Below are 25,948 nucleotides of genomic sequence, written 5' to 3' on the forward strand. Positions count from 1 at the left end.
CTGAATGAGATTATTTTGATACAAGAGCAATTTATGAAAAAAGCGTGTAAGTTTTTACATGAGCATTCTCGGAAAAACAATTGTTCTATTATCTGTTACAGGGAATGAATTCTTCTACAATATACACTGAAAAAAATGTTGCGCCATTTTCCACAAAAAAAATAAATCGCAAATAAACCCATTTTTTAAATGTTTATATTTTGTCAGCAAAAATCTAAAGAGAAAAGAAATATTTTAAAAGTGATAGTATGATGGAAAACTTATCGGAAAAAAAGCTTTTCTGTTACTTTATACATGTTGTTGAATTTCTTACTAATTGACACACAAAAGTGTAGTTTTATTACCGATTCTATTTTAACTTAATTTTAATTCATTTCAACTAAAAAAACGCTTAAAAACTTTTTCAAAATGCGGTAGTTGTAGAGATATTTGTAATTTTTCTACCACAAAAAAAATCATTTGGGAAATTATTTCCTTTTTAAAACTTAGTCGCGTTTCTCCATCGTAAATCATCAGTAATCAAATGCTTATCATTTTAAAGACGAAAAACTTTTCAATGTATGTGGATTGTCAGGAAACAGCATATATTGGCTTAAATGACACGTCCCCCGTATCTAGTCGGGGATTTGCGCCTTGCCTTGTATTTTCATCATTTCCTGAACGGAAGGAAAGGAGAAGGAGGTATTTTTTGAAATCACTGGGCACGGTTGTTCTAGAAACGCCTTTGTTTGACGACACGTTTGTAGATTTCTCCAATAATTGCGGTGCTCGGACGAAGCCCAGGACCGTATTTTTTCCTTTATCCAACTTGTCTAAATTGGCAGGGCGGGCTCAGGATCAACGAAGTCAATCGCTGAACCTGTACTGTCCAATTCATCAGGCCATTCATTTCCAGTAATATAGCGTAGTTGGTAAATCGATTGCCTTGTACGCAGCTCACCTGGGTTCGACTCCCAACCCCGCACATAGGGTTAGAAATTTTTCTAACCCGGAAACAGTCGAATGACTTTAAGGTTAAAACCTCTATAATCATAAATTTATTGCAGCCTGACTATCGGAGCAGAAGTTTATAACTTTGAAGGACAAACTTACTTGAAGGACCGATTGTACCCCGCACATAATCGCCAATATTTCTGCTTGGAATACAGTACAGTATCTACCTAGTGAGTGAGATTGTTTCAATCTCATTTCACGACAGTATACACCAACACGTCTCTCCATCAGAGAACCGTCAGTGTAACAGACTACTTGCGTTTGTTGTGGTCTTTCCATATGGCCAGACAACCACTCCTCTTGAGAGGGAATCTTCACAAGGAATTTCCTTTAAGGAAAACTACATGTAAGTGTAATATCGCTGTGAGTAAGAATATCTTTGTGACCACAATCGCGTATACAAGGTAGCAAGATCAACATGGTTGCTGTTCCAAAGCCCAGTAACCTGCAGTCCGTATGCACATGATAGTGTTTCTTGTTTGAGGTGTATGTGTAATGGTTTGATATTTAGAAGTGCCTCAAGAGCAGCAGTCGGAGTTGTGGTGAAATTACCAGTCAGCGCCATGAGCGCCATACTTTGCATATGGTTTAGCTTTCACTGGACTGTCATCCACTCTCCCCTCTGCCACCACACAAGGCATCCGTATGACAGTATTGGACGTACAATTGTCGTGTAAATCCAATAGCTGTATTTAGGTTTGAGACCCCAGGTCTTTCCAAAAGTTCGTCTGCACTTCCCGAAGGCCATGTACGCTTTCTTGACTCTGAACTCAATGTGAGCAGACAAATTCATTTTGGAATCCAATATAACTCCAACGTATTTGACTTGATCTGCACACAGTAGCTCAGAATCAAAGAACTGCAAGGGACGAACCCCGGTTGTTATTCGCTTCTTCGTGAAAAGAACCATTGAAGCTTCGCTTGGGTTAACTGATAATTTAACTTGTCGACACCACTGTTCTACAGCTCTAAATGCTTGTTGCATTAAGTTAAAGTTTGTTCCGATGCAATGTCCAGTAATTAGTATTTGGTAATCGTCAGCAAACCCGTAGGTTGTAAATTCAAGCTCATTGAGTTTCTTCAACAAGTCGCCGGCAACCAAGTTACATAGCGAAGATGACAGAACTCCACCCTGATGACAACCGCAAATGCTCGACTTCTTTACCTCAGCCTGTCTCAGTGACGAGCAAAGAATGCGGTTACTAAGCATTGCGTTTATCCAACTCGAAATACATGCAGATGCTCCATGACCGCGCGTCGCTTCCAGAATAGACTGGAAGGACACATTGTCAAAATCACGGTAACGTTTTAATGTGATGATCCGTTCCAAAACTTTTAGAAGAAAAGAACTTAAGCTGAACTCTTGGCTTTTTCTTAGCTTCAGAGCCCTCTTTTAGGAGTAAGGATATCAAATTACTTTTGCAGCAAGCCGGGGTAATTTCTATCTTTTCCAACCGATTTGTATGGAGTAAAGCTGTCAACCGATGCAGTGGAAACCAATGTGTGTGCTAACGCCCACGAGTACGAATCAATGAATGAAGATCTATGCACTTTGTTCAGTTCCTGATCGATACAAGCTGGACAGCGTGCGTCGAGGTAACGATTAAGAACATCTTTTTCTTCCGTCGCATAAACACCATTTCTGATTTTTAAGGAGTTCACCTGAAAAATTTTCGATTCTGAAAGAATTTTATTTAACCTGCTAGCCCCGTTCAGACTAGAGACACTAGTGCATAGGTTATGCCAGCTAGCCCGCTTTGCAGGTCTAAGAAATTTCTTTGTTCGTTCATTCAAGCTCAGATTTCCGCTATTCGATTTAACAGAACGATGCGGACAAGCTTCTTCGTAGGGTAATACTATGAAAGAGTTTGTCGTATCCACAACGTTAACTAAGTCGTCTAGTTCATTAATTGTTAAAAATGTCCATGAAATTTGGTCGCCATGTTTTCCAAAAAGAGGTCCCAGTTTGTAGAATTAGGACTACGATATGTTACCACATTGAGCGGGGACGTATATATTTTTATGATCGGATAGAGACGGTTTCAGTTTCATTTGAAACCTGCCACCTGTGAAAGTGGCAAACATAGTCTTTTCCAAGACATAGTTTTGCCGAGCAAAGCGTTATACCTAACACCTTCTCTCTCCCAGACCTCGCAAAAGTTGGTCGGTTTCCTACATTCAGAATATGTAGATTTATACCACGGATGTACTGAGCGTAATCACATTTATGCTACAATGTTATATAACGCTTTTGAAATTATCAGAAGGCATTGACTCGTTATGCAGTATTTTCTACTACTGAACAATATATACACTTTTTATCTATGCAACCGATAGTTACAGTGACTGTGACTGCACAGTTATCACGAGTTGTGAGCTCCGGTATGAGATACACGTCTATAGCCTTATTTGTAATAATGCATGCACGATGTATTTCACGTTGGTTGGTAATATCTGCTTTAATGTAAGCAATGAAGGCATAACTTTCCAATATAGAAGTTTACTTTATGGAAGTATTCTTGAACCAATGCTATGAAAGCTTTGCCTGAACTGCACCTTGACCTAGGGACCCCTGTTTTTAGTCGCCTCCTACGACATTGGAGCAGGAATCCAGTGGCTCAATTCTTAGCCGGATGCCAGACGGTTGTTACACATAAAAATTTTATTATCGAAATCCAGCAAAATTTCATTAAACTACCACCAGCCGAAAGTCTCACCAAACTCCCAGCCAACAAAAATCCGTTAAAATAATGGCGCTTATCGGCAACAAAATGCAGAATACTGGGCAGATCGCCCGGCACTTACTAGACTCCTAGAATTTTTTAAATTTATAGAACATTTTTAATTTTTTTTTTTAATTTTTAATTCCCTGTTTCACCTCAGCATACAAAACCCGTAAAGAGAACTAGTGCAATATTTGATCAGTTTATGTCTAGTGAGACAAGTTTGCAGCCAGTTGGACATAATTGTTGCAATTATGTCGTGTTCACCCTTGCCTTTAGTAGTATTAAAAAGCTTGATGCATCCTTCAAGTCAGATTATTTTAAAATTGAATTTACCGTTAAACCGCACGAATAGTATAAAATCATTAGACTTCTAAAAGGCCCAATCTAGATTGACAAATTTGACCACGTCTATCATAATTCGTGCAATAAATAGGCAAAGAATAAAATGCTTTTGGTTATTGAATTCTGTTGAACTGTTATCATTAATGAAAATAAATATTTAATTTTATTCACCAAATTAGTTTTTGTCTTGCCAATCTTAATAAACCTCTTTTTGTTCTTTGCAGATAATAGAACAAAATCTACTGAAAACCAATCGATTCCAGTCGTGAAGCATTATCGGGCCTACAAATTTCAACTAACAAAGGGAAAATGGGTAACGGTCTTGAAGCCCAAAACGATTCTTAACATTGGCCCATAAAACTCAAATAAAACTGCTTGATAATCAATCGTTCGCTCGCTTCCTTTCGACAATGGTTTATGACAGTGGTTGGCAAAACGCTGCAATAGGAAATTAATTAGTGCACTGGAGAATTCAGCCGGCGACGAAAAAAAAATATGACAAGAAGAAGTGTGATCTGCAAGTGGATTCTTTTTGTTGATCCGTGTTTATCCCGTACCACATTTACGGTCGTCCCAGAACGAGCTGCAAAAGAAAGGATGCGATAAAAAAAAGCACAGATTACAACCCGCATCAGACCGAACGCTTGACGTCACCCGGTGCAACCCATCGGCAACAGTAGCTAGTTCACTCGTTGAAACAACCGCACGACCAAAGCAGATACCGGAATAAGTTAATTGGATTAAATCTTGCTAATGGTAAGTTTCAAAAGCTTTATGTTTTATGAATTTTATCTCTGGTTTTATTTTCGTTTCTGTTGTACTGTACGACTGCTACCGCCAATTAATGGCTTGCTTGAGGTCTTCAATCTTAGGTCTGGATGGATCTGCGCGAAACAATTCTGCTAACTAAAACGGCACTCGACACTCTGCATTAGCACTAGGAATTGGGATCCGAATAAAAAAAGCACATACGGTGTACAATCGAAGTTACGGTTGAGGCACTTCGACCTCGAATTGCACGCACATCAATCTTGTTGCGATAATGTTTTTCGCTCAGATAACTGTCAATGCGAATTTTTAATTATATTTTATACAATAGTTAATGGATTTGCACTCATCGAGCTTCATCCAGCCGTGCAGGTGATATGGTAGTTTTTTTCGAACGGCAGAAAGTTGGTCAATGATTTTTGATCAAAACTGACTGCACACAACACACATGAAGGATAATAATGATTTTTTTTATGGATATTGATAAATAACATTATATGGACAGTAGAGGATGGCATAAAGTTTATATTTTTTTCTGCAGCCTTTTCCATATCTAAATATTTTATCAATACTGAAAAATATGGCATTATAAACTTAGTTTTCTAAATTATTTTTCTCTAACACTACAGCAATTTTGAATGATTCACACGGTTTTATCTTTCGTCTAAATTTTCGTACATGGGAATAATTTTTTTTTTTGATTCGATGCCGAAACATATTAAAAGTGCAATAACATTGGCGGAATTCAAAACACGATTTTATCGTTCATTTGGTACGTAAGCTAAATGGTGCCAATTTTTGTGTTTTACATTTTGAATTTCTCGAAACGCGGTCGAGGGATGAAAAAAAAATAGATTCTTTTAAATACATGTCCTTACGAAATCTTTGACGAATTTTATCAACATTTTCATTATACGGAAAATTGCGTATAAAATGAGCCAATTTAATGAAGAATATAGTGGCGATAGTTTTTTTTTTCAAATTTTACATGTCATTTCGCGAATAAAAAACGATCTATTTCGCTTCTACTCAATTTCTTTCCTTTTTTCTATATTCTGCATGATATTTTTTTATTGCTATATCTTAAATAAGATCCATGCCAACACTCACTAACACAATAAATTGCTTATTATCTCATTTACACTCACAATCTCTCATTCCAAACGTACAGACGTGGCCTTCGCGATAAGACAAACCTGATCACAAACACGAACACCCGCTATCTTGCCAATATTAAAACACCCCAGTAATTCAGTAAACGTTTTAGCACATACAGTGAAGACCCGATTTAAATAGCCCTCGATTTTGTCAGCTTTTTGACCCGATTTCAACGGCCTCATATGAATTTTTATAGTTGATAGTTTTATGGGCTCAAGCAGACGAAACCAAGCTGAATACGAGTAAATCATTTCTTGAACATATTTTTCTTATTTTAGAGACCCGAAATATGCAAAAAACTTTTTTTTTAAATTTTGCGCTGTCAGACCCCCTTAAGGGAAATTTTAACTAAATAAGCAGAAAGGGTTATGAGGCTATATTTAGAGACTAAAGAAGAATATTTAAAGAGCTTCCGTTTATAAAAAAGAAAGAAAAATACATGTCCCGATTTTGTGTTTGCTGTTTTCGGTAACCGTTAGTAAATGCTATCGTTTTTAGATTGATGTCAATGTCCCCGTTTTATCAGCCTAAAATTCACCAAGGGGCTGATAAAAACGAGTCTTCACTGTATAAATTTACAAACACGGTGTCAAGCATCAACCTACTGTTCGCGCAATCATGAATCGGTCACGTCCGAAAGTCTCCATCCTCGATCCTAGCAGCCCAAACTTATGCCTTCTGTTGGACCCATAGGAAAAAAAAAAACTAGACAACACCATCCATGACGACATGACCGGGAACTCTATTGAAATGGGAAAACACACTCTCTTCTAGAATCTGAGCCAAGCAATAAAAATTGAGTATGTTCGCGGTCCGCGCGCGATCATTCAACAACACCGGCACATACGAATGACCACACGCTTATAAAAAATAATGTATACACGCGAAGTTACCTGCATGCTAGCACACGCGAGAAAACGTCAACATACAAACCCTCGAATCCTTCGCGATCATCCACTCACACCTACGCCCACGATCTCGCAAACGGGATAACACCCCGGTGACTAAGTGAAGGTTTAGTACTTATAATTTCACAAACGCGGTCTCATGAGTGAACCTTCAAATGCCCGCACGAATACGGTCATGAATCGGTTACGTTGGGAAGTCTCTATCCTCACCCCTAGTGGCAAAGGTCCAATACCTTCAGGTGGACCAAACACTCACGTTCCATGGCGAAATAAAAATCGAATATATACACGCGACTAACACGTAAACATACAAATGCTTGAGCCTTTCGCAATTATCCACGCAACCTACACCCACTTTCTCGCAGACATGATAACATCCCAGTGATAATATGAACGTCTCAGCACATTCAATCGCGGTGTCAAGCGTGAACCTACAATATCCAGCGCTCGCGAGATTATGAATCGGACACTTCCGGAAGTCTCTATCATTTATACCAGAATTCTCGGTCCATGCCTCCAATTGGACCAATTTAAAAAATAAAGCTCTCATATCCACTGTTCCGCACGATCCATGACGACGGGAACTCTAGTGATATGGGGTAACTCACTCCCTGTCAGAATGTGAACTGTACACCGTAAACTAAATGACGGTCCGGGTGACTATCCAAGGACGAACGCGAATATGTGAATGGCCAACCGGTTACAAAATCGAATTTATACACGCGAAGTCACATGCACGCAAGCACACTCGACAAACACGTTCATATACGAACGCTTAAGCCCTTCGCGATCAACCACCCACCTGCGATCGCGCAAAGCAATACGGTGAATTTTTTAGTACTTATGAAATTTCAAACGCGGTCTTAAAAGCGAACCTATAAACGTCCGTGTTCGTGCGATCAAGAATCAGTCACGTCCGGAAATTATTATCCTTCGTCTTAGCAACTTAGGTCCATACATCCATTTGGCTCATACTCACTAGACAACACCTACCATAGCGACATGACCGGAAACTCTAGCGATATGGAAAAGTTTCCTCTAGCATCTGAACCGTACACCGAAAATAAAGCATCGGAATCACCGTCTGCACGCGATCATCCAAGAACACAGGAAAATATGCGAACGGTACAAGGGTATACCAAAAGAATTTATACACGCGACATACAAACGCACACATTAACGTACAAACGCTCGAGCCCTTCGAGATAACACATGCGCTCGCGAAATCCCTACGCCCGCACATATCTGAACAATACAGTGAATATCACATTCAGAATCACGGCCCGCTACAATTGGCCTTAAGCAGTGGTTTAGTGGGCGACATTGCCTGTCTCGTCCTCAATTGTAGTTAGTGATTCTGACGGGAAGCCCTTTCGCTACAGCTCCAGTAGAACAACTCTCGAAAAAAAGTAACTTTAAAATTTTTAGCAGGGAGATTATTGGAGCAATTGATTGTTAACGAAGCGGAACATTTTACAATCATATTAAAAGTAAGAATAACAAGTGGAAGTGATACAATTTTATTAAGATTAGGGGGGCTATTTCTTTGAGTAATAGTATTGTTGGGTGTTTCTTAACGAGGTCATATATTTTACGATTAAAACCAAAAAAGACAGGGGGCAAATAGGTTTTGGGAACATATTCTGGGGAGAAAGGAGGCCATGAATTCCCACATCTGGGTATCAGAGAAAGGAAAGAAAGGAAGGACGAAGATGATAGGGGGAGAAAAATATTATCTTTCAGTTTCCGGTATTGGGTGATCAACGGTATGGATTACAGACTCGTCGTCAGGAAGCATTATGTGCTGCGACACCGGGTGATCCTCCTCGAGACGCCAGGGGTTCCTCCAGACGATTTCGTAGGACGGCTCAAGTGCGGATAGGCAACACTCCATGTTGCGCGTGTGATGTGTGTTCTGTAAGTCCCATGTTTGTTGATTCAGTCGATAGAGATGTTTCGTGTCAGCTTAAAGTCCCATCAAACCATCGTTGGTATACAATACAGGTGGTAGAGGGAACTTCTGAGAAGATGAAAAAAGAAGAGAGGAGGTTCAATCTGTATAGAGATGATTTTTAGAAAGATGTAGCAGAGAAGATCTCATCTTGCTCATCTCGAACAGGAATGTCCTCAGTCCAGAAGAGTATCCAATAGTTGAGCTCTGACAGAACAGTAATCGATGTATGCCCAGACAATATGTTCGATATCGTGATAACTGTTGCCCCAAGCGCAGATATCGCTGTTTGCGAGCCCAATACGTCGGAGATGAGCGTCTAAGGGGTAGTTATGGGACATGAGCCGAGACATCACACTAGTGAAATCTCGACTCCCATCCATTCCTCTGAATCAAGGTTTCGTCGATACCTTCGGGATGATAGAATGTAGCCATCGTGCTAACTGTCCGTTGCTCTAAGATGTCTGCCAACTTTCTAGCATCCTTTGACGAGATATATTCAATTCATTGAAGCCGATTGGTCTTTCGTAGATGTTACCTTCTAAAGTGCCCGCTTTAGCTAGAGAGTCCGCTTCTTCATTACCTGGAATGGGGCAATACGAGGGAAGCCAAACTATGGTAATCTTATACGATCTTACAAACAAAGCGCGACAAAATATATGGAATGTACTTTATAAGTTTCATCGAACAGAGAACTTCTATTGAGCTGAGGCTATCCGAGACAACAAAGTAACGATCGGTAGGCAAAATATCAATAATCCCGAGGGTATACTGAATAGCAGCAAGTTCTGCGACGTAAACTGAAGCAGGATCATTGAGTTTGAATGAGGCGGTGAGGTTTTGATTGAATACAACGAAGCCAGTGGAGCCGTCGAAGCTTGACTCGTCAGTGTAAAACATCTTGTTTCAGTCGACTTCTCGAAATTTGATATGAAAGATGCTTGGGATCACTTGCGTACGTATGTGATCCGGAATTCCACAAGTCTCGTCCTTCATGGATGTGTTGAAGAATACTGTTGAATCAGAAGCATGAGAGAAATTGACATGGTTGGAATAATATGAAGATGGACCCACCATGTTCCGGTTTTTGTACGGAGAAAGTTGATCTTCTGTAGGCACTTTGGTTTCAGATGCCTAATGATATATCACCAGGTACCCTTACAGTCAAACCAGACACCGAGATATTTGAAAGTTAAAACCGAAGAATGGGTAATGATTTCGGCAGTGCAATCACGTAAGAATTTGCGTCGATTCTAACTTATCTTCGCTGACGTTTCGATCCATGGTTGGAATGCTCTTAAGGGCTCGACAATATTCGACAAGCCCTGAAGAAGATCCCAACCACGAATCGAAACGTCGGCGAAGATAAGTTAGAATTGACGCAAATTCTTACGTGACTAACGAAATCATTTTCCGTTCTTACAATTTCCACAGTCGAAAAGAATCAATAAAACCGGAAAAATAGTTTGACCAATTAATTGAAGCTGTAGTTACTCTGGTTTATGCTTCCTCTAAAATATGACTGGCTCAGTTTTCTCCGTTGAGAATTTGATACTTAGCCGGATAAACCAAGCAGATGACGAATATCTACCAACTGTGCCGTTGGTAGATATTCGTCGATTATCTCGACCGCCCTTTCGTGAAGGAAACACTAGTTTAATTCTAGTTCAATTCGCTATAACTAATCAACGAAACGACTTCTTCGGAAAATATCTACGTGTTCGCTCATTTACTCTAGCACAAATTGGGTTCCAATCTGATCAGCGTGTTTATATCAACGAAAATTTATCACCGATGACGAGAAAGCTGAAATCCAAAGCTATAGAACTGAAGAAAGACGGCAAGCTGACTAATGTTTTTACTAAAGGAGGAGTTGTTTATGTGAGATTGCCGGATGCCAGCCGAGATAACTCTGTGAATACTGAGGACGAATTACTTCAAATCTTAAAATCTAAGTAGCCTATTTCCTACAAAATCTTCTCTTCCTCCCTCTCCCTCCTTATATTCCGTGTATCCACTCCTAAAAGTAAAAAATCAAAACCCCTTCCACGAACATTATTCTTTTTTCCTATCTCTCCATTCCTTGAGCTATCCTCTGATTCCCCTCCTGAAAGTTATGGAGCCGAAAGCTGCTGTTGTGGTTGTTGCTGTTGTTGCTGCTGTCGCTGATGGGGTTGCTGCTGGATAGACCGAGAAGACAGATTATGCTCATGCCGATTGAAGATTTGTGTTCTTATGATGATTTTGGTTGTAAATATTATTGTTAAATATTGTTGTTAAAATTATGTATTTAAAATTAGCTTTAAACTCCGTTTCGAATATGCTCCACACACATTCCTTTTCGTCCCCTACTACATTTTTAGACAATGGCCGATGTAAATAACAATACCTCTACAAGTATAAGCATACCTGGTATAGTGATGAGATCTGCATTTATCAAAGGCAAGCTTTCCGTATGCTGTTTGAATAGCCAAAGTATTTGTGCCAGAAAATTTTCTAAATTAGATGAATTGCGAAATCTTGCTTCCGTTTCTGATGTTGATATTATATGTGTTAGTGAATCATGGCTTAATGATAGGGTCCCAAATGATACACTAGATATCGATGCTTATTCCACAATAAGAAATGATCGTGTGGGTAGACTGGGTGGAGGAATATTAGTGTATATGAAAAAATATTTATCATATAGAGTTTTGAGCAAATCGAACATCGAATCACCAACCGAGTTCATCCTTTTAGAAATTATACTCAATGACACGAAGGTGCTACTAGGAGTTTTCTACAATCCACCTCAAATAGATTGCTCCTATGTTTTGAGTGAAATATTTTCTACCATGGAATATCAATATGATAATATTTTGCTTCTGGGCGACTTCAACACAAATATTCTAGATTTAGAATCGGAAAAAAACAAACGCTTTCAAAGTTTTATGTCCAATCTGTCGTTTTGTTCAGCTGGAGGTATACCAACGCACTATCACAGAACAGGTGCATCTCAGATTGACTTAATGCTATCTAATCGTAAGGATTTTGTTCTATGCTTCCAACAGGTTAGTGTACCATTCATGTCGAATCATGATATGCTATTTGCTTCTATAGATGTATGTACCCAAACGATACCATCAAAACCTATTAAATATCGTGATTATAAGAACCTCGATCCAGCGAAGGTCATTTTTATGTACAATCAAGTCAATTGGGAAGAATTTTACAGCCTCGATGATCCAACTATGCTTGTAGACTTTTTCAACTTGCATTTTAAGCATATACATGATCTATGTGTTCCTATAAGAACATTTTATAAAAGAGCTAAATACAACCCTTGGTACAATTCAAACATTTCTAGGGGAATTGTAGATCGCAATCTCGCTTACCAGAAATGGAAAATTTCAAAACAGGATCATGATCGCGAAGTATACAGACGTTTAAGGAACAAAGTTACGACTTTAATAACCGAATCTAAAAAAAGATATTATGGTGAACAATTTTCTCATAATATATCGCCAAAATATCTTTGGAAGCAATTCGCTACTCTTGGGCTAAAAAAAAACTAGTGATGCAATAAGCACAATTCACACTCCAGACCAAATTAATCAGCATTTTGCAAACAGTTTTACTCATTCCACTAGTACAAGCATTATTGATACTAGTCACTCTCTGACTGATCAATTTAACTTCAAACCAATAGAAGAATATGAAATTATAAATGCCATATATGATACTAAATCTAATGCAGTAGGCCTCGATGAGCTTCCAATCAAATTTCTTAAATCAATTTTGCCACTAATACTAAAACCAATCAAATATATTTTCAATCAAATTATATGTACCAATATATATCCAAATTCATGGAAAATGTCGAAAATTATACCAATTAAGAAGAAAGCAGCGATTAATAATCTTCATAACATGCGACCAGTTAGTATCCTGTGTACTTTATCAAAGGCGTTTGAAAAAAATTTGAAAAAACAAATGGTACTTTTCATTGCTAGTAATAGTTTATTACATCAATTCCAATCGGGATATCGCTCGGGTCATAGTACCAAAACAGCTATAATTAAGGTATGTGATGACATTGGTGTGATTCTAGATAAGAAATCATCAGTCGTTCTTATTCTGCTCGATTTTTCTAAAGCATTTGATACTATATCGCATAATAATTTGTGTCAGAAATTGAAAAATAATTTTGGATTTAACCGTAATGCTGTTGAACTAATTCGTTCATATTTAACAAGATGTCAGCAGACAGTTTTTATTGATAGTAGTTTTTCCGAATTGCTGCCAATTGTATCAGGTGTACCACAAGGATCTGTTCTTGGCCCTTTACTATTTTCGTTATATATTAACGATTTGCCATCCAAATTATACGGGTGTTGTATTCATATGTTCGCCGACGATGTTCAAATTTATTTTTATTGTTCTAACATGAGCCGGGATCAAGTTTCAGATCTTATAAACAGGAATCTAAATAGAATTTTTCAATGGGCCGGTGATAATTCTCTTATACTGAATAGTAGTAAGACGCAAGCAATATTTATCTCTCGTTCGAGACGTGATGCTTTAAAACCTGATATTTTCATCGATGGCAATCAGATTCAATTTTCAGATACCGTTTGCAGTTTGGGTGTAACAATTCAAAAAAATTTTGAGTGGGATTCATTGCTAAACAATGCGGTAAAATATATGCATCCTTGAGAACCCTTCGATTTAAAGCTTGGTTACTCAATTCATCAACAAAATTGTTTTTATTCAAAAGCCTAATCTATCCACATTTTCTCTATTGTGATTTTATTCTCACTCAAGCAACAGCTATTAGTTTAAATAGATTAAAAGTAGCTCTCAACTGCTGTTGTAGATTTATTTTCAATATTAATAGATATTCAAGTATAACACGTTTTCAACCTGCTTTGATTGGATGTTCGTTTGCCAATTTTGCAAAGTGTCGCACTGTAATATTAGTACACAACATCGTTACAACAAAGTGTCCGGCCTATCTTCTACAAAACTTTGTACCTTTAAGAAGTCAAAGAGGAAAAAAGTATCACATTCCCCGTTGCAGAACTTATTACTATTCTAATTCATTACTTGTGAGAGGTATTGCGTTTTGGAATTTGTTACCTAGTGCATTACAGAATAAAAATTCTTTAGTAGGGTTCAAAAGGGAATATATGGAGCGTCTAAATTGCGTGTAAATGTTAGTTTTTCATTTAATTTAAATTTTTGGTTAATAATAATATTTTTAGAAACGCTTCTTCCTATCATTTATAACTAGAACATAAAAGGCACAGGTCTTAAATTCATTGAATAAATTAAATAAATAAATAAATAAATAAATAAATAAATAAATAAATAAATAAATAAATAAATAAATAAATAAATAAATAAATAAATAAATAAATAAATAAATAAATAAATAAATAAATTGACCAAGGTTTCTAGCAATAGTCTTTGCAAATCGACAGCCTTGGAACCTGTAATAGACACTACACCGTCATCTGCAAGTTACCTTAGCCAAGCATTCGTTAATGTCATTCACGTAAAAGTTTGAGAGAAGGGGGCTTAGACATGAGTCCTGGGGTAGACTCATGTAGCTAATTCGTGATATCGATGCAAAAAATGTAAGTGTTTTTCAGACAACAAGTTTAGCAAAAAGTTGTTTTAAATCGGCGAAAGACCATGCTGGTGCAGCTTCTCAGAAAGAATGTTGATAGAAACTGAATAAGATGACCTTCACCAACAGGCCCCTTGGCCATAATGGTGGTAAACTAAACTAAACTAATTACATTTCAAAATTGCCAATATTTTCGCTTTTATAGAATTCCGCGTCCGGTTGAAGTCAAAGGCCATCGCCATAGTGTTAAAAATTCGTTGGAGTCCGGTAACAGCGCTCTGGCACCAAAGTTGGTTCTCCTGAACGGAACTCGCAGAAGAGAGTTATTACGTAGAGCTCGAACGCGGGTTTGAAGATCCAGACGTCCGAGGATTGTAGGGAAATCCACTCTGGCGGAGAGTAGGTCCGAGACGAACAGGGCTCGAGAGCAGTCCCTCCGAATGCTGAGTGTATCGAGATGTAATAACTGGCAACGGTTTTAATAGCCCGGCAGTTCGAGTCTGTTTGCCATGGGATATGTCGAAGGGCGAAGCGTATGACCCGGCGTTGGACAGTCTCGATTCTGTCAATCCCGTTCTGGTAGCACGGATTCCAAACAGCAGAACAATATTCTAATGTTGAGCGAACCAACGCACAATAAAGCGATTTAAGACAGTATACGTCCCTGAAGTTTTTCGCTATTCGGAAGATGAACCTAAGCTGTCTTTATGTCTTATCTACGATGTATGAAGTATGTGATTTGAACGTTAGTGCCGAATCCATAATGACTCCGGGATCCTTGATGTGAGAGTGTCTTGGAATGCTCGTATCGAATAAATGGTAGTTAAACTGAGTTGGATGGCGTTTGTGCGTGAGCGTAACGATTCAGCATTTACTCGGGTTTAAAACCATTCTGTTTAGATCACACCACGCACTAAAGCTCTCCCGTTCCCTCTGAAGAAGCTCGGCATCGGTTTTATCCCGTATTTGTAGAAAAAATTTCATGCCGTCGGCGAAAGAAAGGCGGGGTCCTTGTAATGTGGTATTGACGTCATAAAAGTAGAGCAGGAATATTACTGGACCGATATGGCTTCCTTGTTGGACGCCGGGTGTAGCAAAGAATGGTGCAGATAGACAGTCCTTAATGCTGATTGCTTCCATCGAAGTAGCAACAAAACCAGCACAGAAGTTGTCCAGCTCCGCTAATGCGATATCATGGTTGATTTTGTCAAAGGCCGCAGATAGATCCATGTAAATAGCATCGGTTTGCAATCCGTCAGCGAATCCATAGAGTACATATGTTATGAACGAGAGCAGGTTGGTTGTTGTTAATCGTTTAGGCATAAAACCTTGTTGGTCGTCTGTAATGTAGTGTCTGTAGTGAGGTCACACGAAACATTTATTGTATTCGGTGGCCCTCTTGAATTTCATAGTGACTTTAAACATCACTACCATTCCGAAAAGACCCATATCGTTGAGGTCCAGGCCACAAGGAGTCTTCCAGAAAGGTGTCTTTCATCTTTCCAAAAATCATCAAAGTCTTTTGCATTCAAAAGGACTCAGAATATTTTTTTTTTCAAAAACCATGATAAAAAATCCGTGCAATAAAAAAAACTTTCAAAAATATTCCAAGTTTTTTGCTGCGGATCTTTTATGCGGATTTTCCAATTACCGCGGTTTTTTACGCAATACGTATCCTCCGCGCAAAAAAAACATGGATGTAATTGACATTTCCACAATTATATCGAACATAACCAGTCATGAAATCATAGTTTGGAGAAATGAGAAAGGCACAATGCACCACTAGATGGATTAACAAAGATTTTTACTGAAAAAATATTGGTCAATTTACACTTATGATTATTTTATACTATTTTTAAAACCGCCATAAAATATCACATGAGTTCAATTCAACTGGAAACTTTATTGAAAAAACAGCTTCCATAAAACCAACAAGTGAATCATCAAATAGCTGCAACAAGACACACTCTCGTCGCTGAAACGCCTCAATATGCCATACCTGCTGGATCGCAAAAGTGCAAAAGAAATTAATCCACTTATCTAGCGTACCTATACCAGTACCGTGTGGTTTCTACAGTTGTTCCTACGCCACGCTCCCGTCACGGTCACCTGCCCTTGGCATGGCCGAATTGTTATGCCTGAGCAGTCAAAGCCGCTGCCGTATATTTATCCCCCTGGCTGGCTGGCCTAGTCTTGGAGTTGGTACTGGTGGTGGACGATAATAAAGAAAATGCTTTCACTTGCCCACTTGTATTCGCAAGCCTGTTCGACGAAGGAAAGCCTTGTCAATGAAAATGAACAAGCCACTGACTGGCTGGCATGACTTGGACGATTGAGCTTTGGTCGTGTTCGGAAAGGGTTGCTGCATCAATGTTTCATAAACTTTTATTGATTAGGTTGAGAAATTTTCTTGCTGCGCTTTGTCGTGACTGGGAGTTAATCGAATCGGTTTTCATTTCAACCGCTTCAGTAAATTGTTCAATTTGTGATCGTGCCCCCAGCGTCTTTGATTTGCCATTATACAGGAGGGTGACACTAAGTATAGTCGGTAGTGAAAAGTAACCCGATTATGTTTGCAAAAATGAATGAGCTTCGATGGAGCGGATGGACCAAAATCTTGAATTGTAACAAGATTTGAAATAAGTTTTTTACGTGCAAGTTTCTTATTTTGAATACTCTAATAAACTTAAAACTAATTTTCGGAAAATCTTTCAAAAACGACACAGCAATCCGAAATTTTTCAGCCTATTTCAGACAATATCTTCAATTTGGAGCAAATTTTAAATAAATTCAAATTTTAAATATTAGCATGTTACTGATTTGTCTGTAGGATCATTCGAAGTCACGTATTTGAAGGTGACAGGAGGAGCATTTCTTCGGGAGACACAAAGTCAGGTGACGCTAGGTAGTTGAAGGCGACGGACGGAGGATTGTTCCAGAAGACTATAATCGTTAATCTGAGCTGACGATTTATTACGGAATTCAACCCGCCTCTACATATTTCCATTGGTTGGAAACTTGTAAAAAACACCGAAAAACCCAATTTGCAAAAGATTGTACCGAAACACGTCCGTATTTGACGGTCGCTCATTTCCTATAATTCCCAGGAGCAAGTCATGAACTATATAAGTTCATTACTTGCTCCTGGGCAGTGTAATTCTCACTCACTCACGTGAGTAGAAGCTTATCCCACGGTGTCTTTGTCGAACAACTTTATTCTAAAAAAATTGGCATCTGCAAAACTTCGGGATATGAAAGAATGGACTTTTCCCTTTCATTTAAAAGTAAAATTAAAATATTCTGTCGGGGGGTCTAGAACAACTTTTGACGTAGGACTACGATTTTGTTTTCGATATAGGGGTGCACGTTGCAAATTCTACAAAAATGGTATGTAACGAAAAGTGGTCCAATTTTAAAAGCATATAATTCAGCCATCTCACGATAAATTTTCAAATTTTTTGCGCATATCGCTCCGAAATACTTCTAAGAATAGATTCCAATAGATAAACCCAAAGATTTTTGATATCATGGCATTAAAAATTTAAATAATGAACAACCTAGTCAAAATATCGCGCATTTACACACAGAAGATAGCGCTTCCCTAGTCCAGCGCGACAGATTTGTGTACCTAGCGCGCTACGCTTCTATGAATGACGTCATCATCGACTATTTAAACGGACAGATTTCGCCAAACACGCTCAGTTGCCTGTTGAGCGGTAGGCGAAGCAGGTCACTGCGCTGTGTGCTTTCACAGCCAGTGTAGCTGAGTTAGAATTCCGTTACACTGCCTGTGGAGGTACCAAGTGAATGCGACTGAGCTTGTCCGTTCAAACACTATGCTATCTTTTGTGTTGTGCTCGTTTCCAGCACACTTTTATGTATAATTATTCGTACACAAAATAGTTTGTACATGCGAGCTCCATTTGCAAACACGGTTAACATAGTGTCGTGGTATTAGTTGTCTCTTTCGCTCTACCCATCATCATCAGCGTTCATTCATTTTGCTTTGTGCGCTTGGGTTTAATGTTTGAGGCGAATGTGTAGGTAGATAAATCTAATTTGTTACTAAATTGCACAACGAAAGTTTATTATTTACGTTCGATCCATTCATTGATTCATTTCCCCATCACGTGATTCATTTCCACTCAGCCTATAGTATTTTGATTCTACTAATAGATACATACTACAAAGCCTATTTATGAATGAATACACTGCCACTTGAAAAACCGTTGCAAAAACGCATCTTGTGCATATATAAAATTGTTTTCGATTCTTGTATATTTATAGTTTCGATATATGATAGTTTCGATATATGATTAAGACCACTGCTTTCGCTACATTTTTATGCGTACTTTAGGAAAGTTACAATAATGGCAAAATATAACTAAAATGTTTGGTCTATACATGAAATGTGATTATATTGTCTAAAATTTGATTTTTCTTCACTGGTCCGGGTTTTTTACCACACACAATCGAAAAGTTTTTACAAGCTAATCTTATTCTATATAGATTTAGTTCCAGATATTAGTTCGGTCACAGTTTTCTTTCTTCAAATCTTCTTAAATAAGTTTGATCGGATTCGATCACCTGCTACAAATGAAATGACCTGAGAAGGTTTGGTTCAATATGTAATATTCGATGTTGATTGGTTGTGATTAAACCATACGTAAGAAATATGTTTGATTTGTTATTACTATAAATGAACTAAGAAAATAAATATTTTACATTAAGTAGTATAGTCCTACGTCTACAGCTCGTGCCCTTGTAGTTTTTATTTTAAAGTTTGTTGATTGAAAACTTAAGTTTTTTAATTAAATTAATGCGTATTTTTACTACTAATTAGTACTATAGACATTCAAAAAATACTAAAAGTGATAATCTGATGAACAATCTCATTGTCTGCAACTTCGTAGAAAGCTATAAATCGCTATGTCATGAAAATTTTATTACTAATCCGGCTCTTGGGCGAAAATGACACTTTATGAACAAAGAGGTGTGAAAAGGTGTTGACCAAATTTATTCGATAATCTTATACCTTTTCAAGATGTTGAATAATGTATAGTAACGGATTTTATCATGCCTTTTTCATTTCTTTTCTCGCTCTAGGAGATAAATAATGTAAACTAGAATGACCCTTCTTCCAGATCCTATCCTGCCTGATAAAATACAATTGGCTTAAATTAAAAGCTTTATATTTTAATGAACTAAATTAGACAGTTCGAGTCATTTTAATACACGACGGATTTTATTGCAACTTTGGGTTGAGAATCCTGTTTGTCCTTATTAAACTTTAAAAGAAAGATGATTGAAAGAGAAAGAAGGTCTTTGAGTTTTGGAGCCATGTTTGTTATCTTTTGGGGTAGATTAATTTCATTAGAATTTATAGATGCAGAGTTTTGCTTGTCCTCAAATTTTATTTCCCAATCGAAAACACTTCACATAATCTTAGAAAAAAGAACAAAACCAAGTTTCATAATTTCCTTTAAGAAGAAATTCCGGCGTCGTTACTCGTTGAACATGGATCACAACAGAAAATGAACAAGAAAATATCAGGCTGGATCATACATTCAGTAAATTCCCAAAGTAATACAAGTATGTTTTTTGAAGATTTCCCTCATAATATGGGATAAGAGCAAAGACCACATATCAAGAAGACAGAGTTGTCAGTTCATTTCAGAATCTGGAGACATTTAAAGCAACACGTCTTTCGGGTAAAGGTGATGTCGTATTCCAATGTAGTAAACAAGCCACTAGAACAGGTGATACTTTCTATATCTACTTTTATATTGAGATCGCTATCTGGTCAAGGTTTCTGTCTGTCACGTTACATTTTTACGCATATTTCATAAGATAAGTCAGCAAAAACAATAAAACCATATTCTATCACAACTGCGCATTATTAAGGTCACTAAAGCGCACATTTTTTCTACAGAAAGTTTTTTTCTATCATGAATCGTTTTCACTTTACTGTCATTTTGATACGTCTGTCACGTTACACAATTTTCGCAGTTAGTTTAGAGGTTGCCTGACTAAATAGAAAAAGTCTGTTCCATTGGCCCCCAAATTTGCATGAAAACAGTTTTAAGTTGAAGCTTAGAAAGCAAGGAAGAGCTTGAAATATAGTTTTCCTGAAGAAAAACATTGTTTTCGATTTTATGGAGTATTCTCAATGATCTGTCACGTTACAACCAGAATCTGTCACGTTACAGTTCTGCATTTTCATTGAAGCAAGGATATCAAGACAATCATACACAAAGCATCCTTAATCTAGGAACTGAGTATTAACGGGAAATTTCATGTTTATTTTGAAAAACATATTGGTTTTGATGAACAAACGTGAAAAACTTTTAAAAAGGTCGTAATTTCACGAAGTAACATATTATGTCGAAAGAAAATCCAAAATAACTTGAAAACATCTGCATTTTGAAGGATAATTTTTCGTGGGCATTTTGAATTGAAAGCCCATTTTAAAATACATTCTATAACTAAATTATTTAAAGAAAAAAAATTAAATAAAAATTCTAAATTAAAAGAATTATTGAAATATGTTAAAACTTTTTATTGTTATTTTCTCCACGATGCAATTATATTTTACAGTTTTTTTATTTGCAATTAAAGTTTAAACGTGTTATGTTTTTTGAGTTTCGTAATTGTGAGTAATTTATTAAAAGGGCGTATTTTCACTACTAGATATTTTTGTTGAAAAAAAAAACAAAATATTTCGAAAAAAAATTCGTAAGAGCATTTTGCTTCGAAATTATATTTAGTATTAATATTGTATAAAAAATTATATTTATGACTAGCAAATACTAAGAAATTTAGAACAATACTTGAAGTTAAAAATGTTTTCTTACTAATAACTTCCTAATAGTTCAATTATAGTTTCATCAGTTTACAGGCTTTCGTTAACAAAACAAATATTGATTTTCTGTAATTGTATTTTAATTTTTTTTAACAATATATTTGTATGTTTAACATTTTTTTGCCTTTCTTTTTGAAAAATTTCACCTAAAAATATTCACACAAAACAATTAATTTCCTAGAACTCGCTATCATATAGTTTTGCTGCACAAATGGCGATTTCCAAAAAATATACACTGAAAGTAGTGCATTCAAGATCTCATACGCCCTTTTTAAATATTACTCTTGAATAAAAATTGTTTGTTTAATATTGAAAAATACTTAGTCTCCCATATACATGAAACGTAAAAGATTTCATCAGAATCAAAGATGGTCAACAATATTGACGCAATTGAATCAAACTTGATAGGATTGCTTTACAGCAGAAAAAATCTATCACGTTACATAAGATAAACTGTTTTTTCTTAAAAATTAATAAAACTTTAAAGTTTTCACAATACAGTTTCAAAAAGTAGACTCAAAGTAGTAATAAAAATTGCAGGTTAGACATTGTATGCATGCTGTTGGAGTGGTCCACAAAACTTTTTTGAATGTTTGATCTGTCACGTTACAAGTTATTTGGTTTCCATTACTTCACAACTGAAAATAAGCAATAATCCATATTCATCAAAAATTTTCAAGCAATATCAACAAATTGAAAATAGACTACGATAGAAAAATGTGGTTGCAAGCAAAAAGTTGAAAATATGGATTTTGTTTACCTTTTTATCTCCTTACGGTCTTTTAGTCACTTTCAGGTCATGTAAGTAGCATCAACAAACTTTCATAAATGACAGACATAAATATTTTTTCTGGGATCACCATTCATATTTTTAAATAGTAGAGGTTATAGACATACGGAAAACAAATAGTTTGACACAAAATTTGATAAAACATAATTTCGCCTGTGGTTGCCATTTTCGGAGCCTTGACCATCTTCGTACAATAGACAAAACCATTTTTTCTCATTTACTATTGCGATTTTTGTTCAATGTACAGCGATTTCCAAAAATTAACAAACTTGAACATAAATCTCATCGAATTATTTTTCTATCCTTCATGAAACTGTCAATCAGGATTCTCAATCGAAATCAAATCAATTGACTGAATATCTAATCGAGTTCAATCAAATATAAAGTTAAAATTTAGGCCAAATATATCCCACAAGATGCTAACGAGCAAAAAGGTTGATTCAAGATTACATCCAGCATACTCCAGAATGAGTGAAGAAAAAAAAGGAGAAACAAATATATCTGTGACAGAAAAAAAACTATTTCATTTTTCTGTATTACCCAGCATCTATCAAAGAGTACTAATTTCGTACAAATTTTATCTATATCTCCTTGCTCCTAAAATATCATTGGTGCACATAAAACGGTGGAATCTGGAATCATGTTTTTTTCCGCTTAAAGGTGGGATTTTGCTAGCATTCAGATTCTTCTGAGCACGCTATTAAAATAAGGCAAACCATTTTTTTTACAAATGACAATGTTTTTGGAATAAAGCTTCTTAACCAATAGACCCCGTGCGAATCTACACACTTTGATATAAATTTAATAGTTTTCTCTGGCGATTGTAGATTACGATGTAGTTTTCTACAATGTTGTACACAATGAAATTGTCCATCAGATTCTCACTTTTGGTAATATTTGAATGTCTAAAGTACTACCTAGCGGCAAAAATGTGAACCAGTTTCATTGAAAAACCTAAGTCTTCAAACAAAAAAACTTTAAAATAAAAAGTTGTTCTGGAGCCCCCGACAGAATATTTTAATTTAACTTTCAAATGAAAAAGAAAAGCCCATTTTATCATATGCTGAAGTTTTAGCGATGCCGATTTTTTTCGAATAAAATTGTTCTACCAAACACACCGTGTATTCGACGTCCAACTTTCTCGATATAAGATGAATCGCAAAATTTTGCATCTCCACAAATAGTGCGAGAATAATTTTCCCGACAAATTTATTCGATTTTTTTCCTTTTCAGCGAAAAAGGTGAAAATATTTTAATTTCGTGAAAATCAATAAAAATGTCACAATATACACTCCATTTCCAAGAAAAGAGACAAAGAAGTACGATGAACATGTTTTGTAACGTTTTGGAATAGCGGCAGCATAGCAGCGAGCGTAGAAAGGATACGGTGATAAACTCTTTCGTTCATTCTCCGACGGTTTTATTTATCCGGAGAAACAATGCTGTGTATTTATGCGGATAAGTTGTGTGACTGCCAATATATTTTCGTGTTCAAATGTGAGTTTTTATTGTCGTAGTAACAAATTATGCCGATGCTTTTACTCATATGAGTGATAAATGTAATGCCTGCTGTATATTCATGAAATCAGTCTACGCTAGGTGTTTGAATGCGCAGAGAAGCTTCTATTCAGGGGACTGTATATTATAGTGCCAATGGCATGGAAGGGATAGAAGTAACCATCGAATTTTATAACCAGATACGTTTTAAAGGTATTAGTACCTCTAAACAGACTATGCAAAATTTCAGCACAAACGAACATGAAACGGATAAAATACAAGTGTAACCACGAAAAAAAAATTCTTATGTGTTGCCTGTATTGGTATTGGGATATTTTTTAGAAATGTATGATACATCGGATCATGAACCACCTGTTACCTTCGTTTTTTTAGTTGCCTTTGTGGTACCTTTTATTTTTAAATTGATATTTCAAAAAATCTAAATTATTTTCTCGAATTCACACCAAATTTTGACATTTTATGCATTTCTAAGGTATACAAAAAAACTAAAAGCTGCATTTCCACGTTTTATGTTAGTATATCACGACCAATACATGGAGGAGGCAAATTTTAGACGCCACGACCTGGTTGTAGCATGTTGTATATCATTAGATTTGGATTACCAGTCCAGGTGCCGTCACGATATTCCGAGTAGGGTGATGAGCCCATTTGCGCCATGTTTCTATTATCGCCCTATCCATTTGAAGACATTGGTTAGAGCTGTGTCTGCCATCTTTGTTCAACGCATTGAGTCAAATGGTAGCGCAACAATAGGGGCACTCGATTCGAGTTTTCGTTGCGCTCAAACACGAGAATTTTACTGTTTTCAGCACATTTGTGTTATAATATTGGTTCTTAACGACGAAGCAAAGCTGTTGATATGAATTTTTACGCATTCCATTGATTGTAGGGCGAGAATATAACAAATTAGTGAGGCACCTTGCATAGTACGGTGAAAATAGGCACTTTACCCTATGTCCTATATATTATCGTACCATATTTTGCACCTGCGAAAAATCCTTTCAAAACTATTTATAGGTTTTCTAAATTTTTACAGATACTTCGAAAAAATCGGTAGCATCCAGTCATACGTCAATTGTAAATAGCGGACCACATTTTGTAATGTTTGTTTTTTCCTTCAAATTTTTCCAATTTTCTTGCGCCGGGCTTCAGGCCCGCACACCAACACTCTTCCACAAAACCCAGCTCATGGTAAAATGAATGTCGAACAAGATTTGTCATCAAAGACTTCAATATTTCGGTTATAATCAATCACATTCAATCACTCGGTCGGACAATATCCAATCTTCTTTCAGATCAAAGATAATCCATTAAGTATTCTACAGATGTTGAACACTGATATATTCAGCCGTGACAAATATCTTGTAAGTTCAATCAGATAGCGTCAGAAATGTGATATTGTAACTAAAGTTAGAATATAGCGTTATTGGCAACAAGACTTTTATAAAGGACTATTGCATCTACAAGCCCGCTTACAAAGTTGAGATCGACGGTGTTGTCACTGATTCGAGATTGTTATGCATGGATCTACTGAAGCACGGGGTTGGTTGTTTCAAAGTCCCTTACTCCGGTGAGCAAAGATTTTGAATGCTTTCCAAATTCGTGTCGGGTAACCTGTAGTAGCCCGAGCAAATTCTCATGGATTCAGTCACCATACAACCCCTTGAAAAGTCCATAAGTATGGTCTGTGCCAATTTTCACGACCATCAAACACCATCAAGAGGTCTCAATAACCCATAAATACATCGAAAAATGGTTTTATATGGGATCTACTGGACCATGGTGAAGGTGTTTTCATGGGTGGACCCCATTTAAAACACTATCAAAGCACCATGCAGTGGGGGTGAAATTTGACCATGACCATGGGGTTTTTATGCACTTTCCGTTTGCTTGGGAGGAGAGTTCATATTACCAGGTGACGCGAACAATCAGCGTCCGAGGAATCCGAGGCGTTCCCTTATCTCATGTCACTTTTCAACCAGAGATTCAACTTAGTGCAGGACTCTTTGGCCACCGGCAACTTTGTGATATTATAGGACTCCTTCCGGAATCATGAAGACTTAAATTTTCACTGTGTGAGATGGGATTTTCTTCTCGACGACAATAATTACTGATCTAGCTTACTCCATGATCTTTACTACGGCTTTAAGGAGATGCACATTAGAGTGCCCAGAAAAATGAAGAATTTTTGAAAGCTCACTCGGCCCACCACTGAGTCAATTTCTAGTCCCACCAGGAGTACTTGCTCCAAATTTGAAGCAATTCGGACAAGTCTAGCTACCGGACCAACGTGCCTGAAGTTTGTGTGGGATTTTTCGACA

The 25,948-nt window shown here is 36.9% G+C and overlaps 1 protein-coding gene across 2 annotated transcripts in view; it reads left to right on the top strand.

Annotated features, from left to right (window-relative positions):
- LOC131692813 (multiple PDZ domain protein-like) overlaps positions 1-25,948 on the top strand; it is a 240,523-nt gene that overhangs the window by 10,031 nt on the left and 204,544 nt on the right. For both annotated transcript variants that reach the window (XM_058980100.1, XM_058980101.1), the window contains exon 2: positions 4,286-4,817. The gene's annotated coding sequence lies outside the window, so the exon portion shown is untranslated. The remainder of the gene's footprint in view (positions 1-4,285; positions 4,818-25,948) is intronic.

Source organism: Topomyia yanbarensis, chromosome 3 (assembly GCF_030247195.1).
Source record: "Topomyia yanbarensis strain Yona2022 chromosome 3, ASM3024719v1, whole genome shotgun sequence".
NCBI lineage: Eukaryota > Metazoa > Arthropoda > Insecta > Diptera > Culicidae > Topomyia > Topomyia yanbarensis.